Genomic DNA, 8,388 nt, shown 5'->3' with positions numbered 1-8,388 from the left:
CAAATAGCAATAGATTGCACTTATTTTTGTTGAATGGTTTCTTTAAATGTAAAGGTTCATCATTGTTCCACTCCATGTGTATGTCTTTAAGGGGCCGGAGCAAGGGCCAGAGCAAGATAACGAGACCCAGCTTTACAGCTGTGAAACATAGCAGGTGCTGCTGAGTTGTATTTGATTAAGGCGTGTCAGCATCTGGGTGTAGTATATAAGGGGCAGCACCTAGCTCTCCCATTACCCTGGGGGATGGGTTGGTGGTTGGGTCATGTTTGTTTGTTAATATATTTAGTGTAAATGGAGTTTTTGTTTTTCTTATTAAAACCTTCTTTAAGTTATTTTTGAGTCCTTTCTTTTTAATGCATGGTCTCCCCAGCAAGCTCTCTGCAGCGCTACCATACTGCAAAAAGTCAACATCTTTGGTTATGGGCCCAGCTGCTGAGTGGATGGCTGCATATTTTTGGACTCTGAGAAAGGTTTGAAAACTCCTTCTCCTGTTAGCGTAGTTTTTGTGGGTCTGGAAGAGTTCCAGAATGGTTGACCGGGTTCCTGAAGCTGAGAAGGCTCTGGTCTTCCCACAGCTGACAGATGAGAACTATAGTTTATGGTCTTTTCGGGTGGAGGCGCTTTTGACCTCTAGAGAACTATGGACCTATGTAACTGATGACCCTCCTAACCCTGTAACTAATGCTTGGTCGAAAGGAGATGCAAAAGCCAGGGCGATAATTAATTTGGCAGTCAGCGACCAGCAAGTAGTCTATATAAGAAATAAGAAAACTGCCAAAGAAATGTGGGACAGTCTTGCAGCAGTGCATGTTAGAAAAGAGTCAGCGTCTACATTGACGTTTTTCAAGCAGTTGTACCAGACGAAGTTGTAGCCTGGTGGTGATTTGGCAGCACACTTGAGACGTCTGGAGGCAATACGCGGCAAATTAATTCGAAGGGACATGGAGGTACCTGATATTCAGTATGTTTTTATCATCCTTTGTTCCCTTAATGAGGACTTTGATGGTATAGCTAGCCAGATATCTGCTGTTCCACCAGCACAATTAACTGTGGAAGGGGTAACGGCAAGATTAATGGGCGAGTTGGATAGAAGGGAGGCTTGTGCCATAAGCATTCCTGTTTCCAGAAAGAATGAGGAACACCATATGCAAACCTGTGGTGATACAACTGCATTTAAAGCTGCAAAGCGTTGTTGGTTCTGCAATAAGCAAGGACATTTTGCAAAGGACTGCAGATCCAAAAGAAAGCAAAGTACTCCCAAGCCTGTTTCTGTTTGTCAATCACGGTCGTCAGCCCACCAGCCGACATCGTACCGTAGAGACAGAAACGAGCCGCGAGCTTTTCACGCTCGGACTAAAGATCGTAAAAGAATTAAAGATGCCAAGTGGAAGTCTTTTGTTATCGACTCAGGTGCATCTCAGCATATCTGCAACGATCGAAGCTTGTTTATTTCTTTCGAAGAGGAAATTGGTAATGTACATTTAGCCAATTCACAAGTCCTGCAGTCGCTTGGCAGGGGTACTGTTAAACTTGACTCTTTAAACATTACAATAGCGAACTGCATTTACTGCCCATCAGTGGACAATTTATTATCAGTAAGGTGTTTTGCTCGTCAAGGCATAACTGTGCGTTTCTTATAGTCAATGTGTGAGTTTTTCGAGGGGAACAAACGTCTATTGTATGCCCGGGAATCTGATGGTTTATATAGATTGTATTTTCGCACCTACTCACAATCGCCTATAAATTGCAGAGCAACACAATCAAGCCAGGGGTTGAGGAATGTAAGGCCACATTCTGGGTGTGTCCACGAGGCGCACAGAATTCTGGGACACCTGAATTTTGCTGATGTAATTAAGACACAGAATATTGTCAATGGCCTCAACTTAAAACCATGTAAATTCTTTATGCAGTGTCTATCCTGTTGCAAGAATAAGATTAAGGTTGCACGCAAGGGTAGATGCTCAGATAGGAAAGTAACTGAGCCATTTGAGCGTGTACATTGCGATTTAGTTGGGCCACTCCCACCATCATTAGGAGGTTCAAAGTACTGGCTTACCCTGATAGACCAGTATAGTAGATATTGTTGGACTTATGCAATAGCGGAGAAGTCCCAAGCATTTGAGAAGTACAAGGTTTTTTGCAACTGGGTAAAAACGCACTTTAACAAACCAATTAAGAACCTGTTTTCTGACCGGGGCAGGGAATTTATTTCTGAGGATTTTGAGAAATTCCTGGAAGCGCAGGGGACTACTCATGAGTTATCTTGCCCCCGAAGTCCCTGGCAAAATGGGCTTGTTGAAGTTGTGCAGCGTGACCTGCAGGCAGGGGTTAAAACTTATCTGCACGATGCTAATCTGCCCAAAGACTTTTGGGCTGAAGCACTCAATGCCTTTTGTTATGTTAGAAATCGCAGTTATCATTCTGGTTTAGATGTCACCCCCTATGAGAAATTGTTTAAAAAACGCCCTAATCTGAAATACCTACGCATTTGGGGTTCAGATGTAATTATGCATTATCCTGCTAAGCAGAAATTGGGTGAGCGTAGTGTCCAGGGAAAATTAATGGGCTACCAGCAGGGGGCGTACAGAATTTACATACCAGCAACTGGCAAATTTCATATTACCAGAAGCATGATACAAACTGTAAATTGGAATGGGGTTGCTGTTTTCCAAGATACTGATGGTATAAATGATACTGAGGAAGAAGAGGTAGAAGCAGCAGCAGCAGGAAGTGGTGCTTCTGAATTAATGGGGAAAGACAAAAAGCCTGTTGGATCTGATAATTTGTTTGAGGATTTAAAGTCACCTGAGGGGAGGTTAGATTCTCTTGAGTTTTCTGACCGTGAGCTTAGCCTACAGGCACCTCTTCAGTCTGACAGTGATGATTTACAACCTGAAACTAGTAGTTCACTTAGTCCCATTAAGTCTGAGGGGTCTGACTCTCCTTCCGGACTGAGACGTTCAGATAGAAAGAGGCAGAAGCCACAACGTTTTGCAGATGAACATTTTAATACTGTGCATGCCAATAAGGCGGTTTTTGAGCCAAAAAGCTACAATGATGTTCAGAATTTACCTAAGCACCAAGCTGTAAATTGGTACAAAGCTATGAACTCTGAGACAACTTCTTTAAAAGAGCATAACACTTGGTCTCTTGTACCACAAACCCCAGATATGAGACTTATTGATTCAAAATGGGTTTATAGAGTTAAAATGAAAGACATGTACAAAGTATCCTTTATGTTTTTTGTTCCACAATGATGAACCGCAGGGGAAATGTTGAATGGTTTCTTTAAATGTAAAGGTTCATCATTGTTCCACTCCATGTGTATGTCTTTAAGGGGCCGGAGCAAGGGCCAGAGCAAGATAACGAGACCCAGCTTTACAGCTGTGAAACATAGCAGGTGCTGCTGAGTTGTATTTGATTAAGGCGTGTCAGCATCTGGGTGTAGTATATAAGGGGCAGCACCTAGCTCTCCCATTACCCTGGGGGATGGGTTGGTGGTTGGGTCATGTTTTTTTGTTAATATATTTAGTGTAAATGGAGTTTTTGTTTTTCTTATTAAAACCTTCTTTAAGTTATTTTTGAGTCCTTTCTTTTTAATGCATGGTCTCCCCAGCAAGCTCTCTGCAGCGCTACCATACTGCAAAAAGTCAACAATTTTATCCCATTTATATCACATCTTTTTTCTTACTTGAAACTCAAGATGGCATCCATGGAGTTCCCACGGAATCTTCCATCTAGGCACTGAGCAGACCCAGATTTGCTTAGCTTCTGCAACATGGCTGCATCTTGTGCACTTAGGCCATGTCCCGGCTCATTTCTTTAGCTTTTCCAGATTTTTTCTTTCTTTTTCTTTTCTGCTCTAATCCCCACTCAGGTGCTAACTTTTACTGGCCAGCTTTACTTATAAATTATTTCCACAACTTTACTTTTACATTATTTCTGTTCCCGGCCTGGCACATTGGTGGAGTGCATGTAAGCATGCCCTGCCCCATTATGGCCCATTACTTCCCACTCTGCCCTTGTTCTGTCCCACCCTGTTCCCATTCTGCCTTTCTCCAGGTCCAAAAGGACCCATGCATTGACGATCACGCATCAATTGGACGTGCCTAAAATAATCGCCACCTGTAAATCCTTTCCCAGTCTCTTGGCCAATCAGATAGTGTTGTGTTTAAGTTTCAAGTTGTGATAGTTTGTTAGATTTCCTTCCCCTTAAATATGTTAAGGTCCCCACCTTTAAGTTTCCATTTCCTAGACTGAAGTGCTGTGTGTGCAAGTGTGTGTGTATTTGTGTGTGTGCAAGCATCCTTGAACTTTCTGAACTTTCTGCTCAGAACAGCCTGTTTTGTTCAGAAAAGAATTTAGCAACCAACACACAAAATGGTTGAAAGGCTTTACAACAAGCTTTCCAACCTAATACTCTCCAGATGTTGATGGACTCCAACTCCCATCAGCCCTAGCCAGCACGGCCAAAGAGATGCTGAGAGCTACAATCCAAAAACATCTGGGAAATGTTGGATTGGGGAAAGCCAGTGGCGTAGCGTGGGTTGTCAGCACCCGGGGCAAGGCAAGTAATTTGCGCCCCCTAACCCGTGGATTTTAGCACTTGAGTGCGAGTGCCCCCCCCAAGATGTTGCGCCCGGCCCCCCCTGCACCCCCACGCTACGCCGCTGCTTCAGGCCCCCCAAGAAAACATTTGAGGGGGCCAGTCCCCCAGTTGATGGGCATTGCCAATGTGATCAACTATGCAGGGCGGGGTTTACTTGCCTCCCCCCCCAATATCATACTGTATTCACGTTGGCACCCCTGATGAACTCAGCGGGGCTTACTTCTGCCCCGTAAGCCTTTGCACCTCCGCGTCTCCTTTCCTCTCTATATGTAAGAGGGTGAAGGTCAGGCTGGCAGCGCAAATAAGGGCCCCGCTGCTGAAGGCCTCGCCCGCCACGACCTCCTGGTCCATGGGCAGGGCAAGAAAGTGCCTTTTCCTTGGGGGGGGGGAGTCTTAAATTTCAAAGCATTATTATTATTATTATTATTATTATTATTATTATTATTATTATTAATATCTAATGTGCGTGGTTTCTCTACCTCCACCGACGACTCGCCACGTGCGGGCTCCCTTCACCTCCCCGTCCCCTCAAGGGAATGGAAAAACGACGTGAGGAAAAGCGACGCGGCGGGACAGCCAGCGAGGTTCTCCTCAGAGCCTTTTCCCGCCCCCCCTCGCAAGACAGCCCTGAAGCCGAGCGCGGAGTGAGGGGCGGGGCCCGGCGGAGTCTCGCTGCCCCCAACGCCTCTCGAGGCGGCATGAGGGGCGCCGCGTCAAGGGCGCCTGCGGGCGCAGCGGCGGCTCCTGTCAGGGCACGAGGCGGGCCCGGCACCTCTCCCCCACCCACCCCGTCCGCCCACCCATATCCCGCTCAGGAGGGGCCGGTGGGCTGGCAAGCACCTCACGCCAGCAGCACCAGAGAGGGAGAGAAGTCCGTCTCCCGCCACCGCCGCCTCTTCATCCCCAGCAGCAACTTCCCTGCCCGGCTCCCCGCCGCCGCCGCCTCCTTCTCTCCCTGCTTTGCAGTAGCAGCCGCCGCCGCCACCGCTCCTCCTCTCCTCCCGGGGACGATGCTCTGGCTCCTCAGCGGCAGCTCCCGAGCCGTGTCCCCGCGGCGCCTCCGCTCCCCCGGGTTCCCCTTGGCTCCCCTTGGCCGCCTAGCTCCTGCTGCACCACCTGGGGGCAGCGCCCATGGCCGGGACTTCCTCCTTCTCGAGACATGGGGCTCTGCTATAGCCTGCGCCCGAGGCTCTTCGGCGACTCCGGAGGCGGCGAGCGCCCCCCCCCAGATGTTGTGCCCGGTGCGGCCGGCACCCCTGGCACCCCCACACTACGCCACTGGGGAAAGCTACTTTACAACCAGTTTATTGGCATTATATCAGACACATCACCCAACAATGGAAGATTATGGAATATATAGCAGCCATCACAAAAGCCAGAAGGGTGTTGTGTGCAGAGAAAACCATTCCATCCAAGCGAAGGAGGCAAGACAGCAAACTCACATCTTATTTAGTGGTAAGTAAGTCACAGGATTGAAGATGAAAGTATTACAGATGTCTCCTTCAGTGCATATATATTGCATGCATTCAAGAAGAAATAATGCCTATATTTGGACCCTCACGTTTTAGACCTGGCTGATTCCAAAAGAGGATATGTCTTGACTCCTCTTCCACCACCAAAGAATGCTTGTTTGAAGTTCAACATTTCCATAGTCCCCTGAAAAGCCACAGCAATGTGATGCCTTGAGCGACATGTTTATTAGTTGCAAAATATAGTGAATAAAAGTGAAGGAGAGACCTTAAATAGCTAGGCTGCTTGCCGTGACTGCAGATTGTATTTCCATTCTGTTTGATTGCCAAATAATGGTTGGTAGGTTATTTTGCAGTCTTCAGACACTTTCATGCAGCTTTCTGTGAGGGAAAATTACTCATCTCAGTCTCACTGGCATACCAAGGGAAACAGATATATTACTTCATGACCTCTGAGCAGCAACTCTTTCTATATGTTTTAACAGGAAATCTATTGGACTGGTTTTGAGGATGGATTCAGGAGACTAGTTTTCCCATTATGCACATATATGTATATAAACATCACTGTTAGTTAAGGACCAGGTATAATTTCTGAAGGGCCCAATATGGTGGCCTCCTATAATTTTGAGAGCATGGTGACTTAACTATATGTTGGAGCTGTTTCAATAAACATATTCTTCATAGATACTTGTCTAGTACAGTATGAGCTTTAAAAAATGGTGGAGAAATGAACTAACTGAAACTACACCAAGTTCTGAGTTCCTGAAGAGATCAGTTCTAATTGCCGCATTCTGTGTGACATTTGGTAAGTAGAAGCAATCACGCCATGAACTCTCCCCATAAATTCCACAAGCGACATCACTGAATTCATATAACATTGCTGTATCCTGCTATGTCTAGCTGTTTCCATAGAATCTCCTGGTGCCTTGAGGCAAAGTGTGAGCCAAGAAGGTATTCTTAACCAAGTAACAGCATATTGATCTGCATTTTGAATCAGAGGTGAGGTACCTTCTTGGTTCCATGAGCCAGATCCTTATCAGGATTGGCCTTGGAGGCCAAATGTGACAGGTGGGTGGGACCCCCAATGGCCACCACATGATTGGCAGGTCCATTGTCCCTAGCAGCATGAGGAGTCTTGCTAGTCCTATATTCTGTGCTTTGGGAAGCACTGAACATACAATCTGCAAAGCACTCTTGTCTCCTCTCCCCCAGGAGTGGGGACAAAAAGGCCTGCATTTCACAGATTTTCTTTCACTACACACACGTGTTTCTTACTGGGAACTGAGAACAACCAAACCTAATAGACTTTAGCCCTCACTCACCTGTCAAACCTTTGGGACGTGCTGAACAAACAGCTTCAAAAGTGCTTCTTTCCCCCTTCCCCTTTGAGGAAGAAGCTGGCCTTTTACAGGCTATTGGCTATGTGTGCCTGTTTTCTGCTTGGAACTGAGCAAAATTTAGCCTCCACTCATCAGCTGTTGAGCAAGTGTTCTATTCTGCTGAATTGATGACAGGTTCCTTTTTCCTGATGGGAACATATCAGAGGCTCAACTCTTTCCAGCGCTCTTTTCCCAAAGTGGCCAACCAGATGGCTAGGAGAAGCCCTTAAGCAAGATATGAGGCCATAGTTCTTTCTCACTCATGAGGGGAAAAATGCCTGGTGCCTCTGAGCCTAAAGGTAATACATAGCCCATCAGGACCAGTAGACACTGAAAGCCATGGATTTGTATCAATCTCCTTTCAAAGCCACCCAAGTAAGGCCTTAACTATACAGTGGTACTTCGGGTTACATACACTTCAGGTTACATACGCTTCAGGTTACACACTCCGCTAACCCAGAAATAGTGCTTCAGGTTAAAAACTTTGATTCAGGATAAGAACAGGAATTGGGCTCCGGCGGCACGGCAGTAGCAGGAGACCACATTAGCTAAAGTGGTGCTTCAGGTTAAGAACAGTTTCAGGTTAAGTGCGGGCCTCCGGAACGAATTAAGTACTTAACCCGAGGTACCACTGTATACCCTCTGTTAAATGTTCAGAAAAAGTCAGAAGCCCAAGACAGTATAAGTTCCTCAACTACATTTATTCAACATTGTCAGTGACAATGGCTCTCTCATAGGAAAACAAAACCCAAACTCACAGGACTACTCAATAAAAGCCCCCACATGAACTGACTGTTGACAGTTGACAGTTGAAAGTGCATGCGCTTACTAGCCATTAGAACGTTCGTCTATCAACGCTTATATGATTGATTAGAACAAGCTTTGTAACATAAAAAGTGTTAAACCCAATACATAGCACCCTCCAACATTT

The 8,388-nt window shown here is 46.1% G+C and overlaps 1 long non-coding RNA gene across 1 annotated transcript; it reads right to left on the bottom strand.

Annotated features, from left to right (window-relative positions):
• Window positions 1-6,287: 6,287 nt before the first annotated feature.
• Window positions 6,288-7,888, bottom strand: LOC309538934. Its single transcript, XR_014222523.1, has 2 exons — window positions 7,401-7,888; window positions 6,288-6,459 (listed from the first exon to the last, which is right to left on the bottom strand). It is a non-coding gene; the product is annotated as an uncharacterized lncRNA (long non-coding RNA).
• Window positions 7,889-8,388: the final 500 nt, after the last annotated feature.

Source organism: Podarcis vaucheri (assembly GCF_965113315.1).
Source record: "Podarcis vaucheri genome assembly, chromosome: 8".
Lineage (NCBI taxonomy): Eukaryota > Metazoa > Chordata > Lepidosauria > Squamata > Lacertidae > Podarcis > Podarcis vaucheri.
Note: the sequence above shows the minus strand (reverse complement) of the source record. Positions and strands in the feature narration are given on the sequence as shown.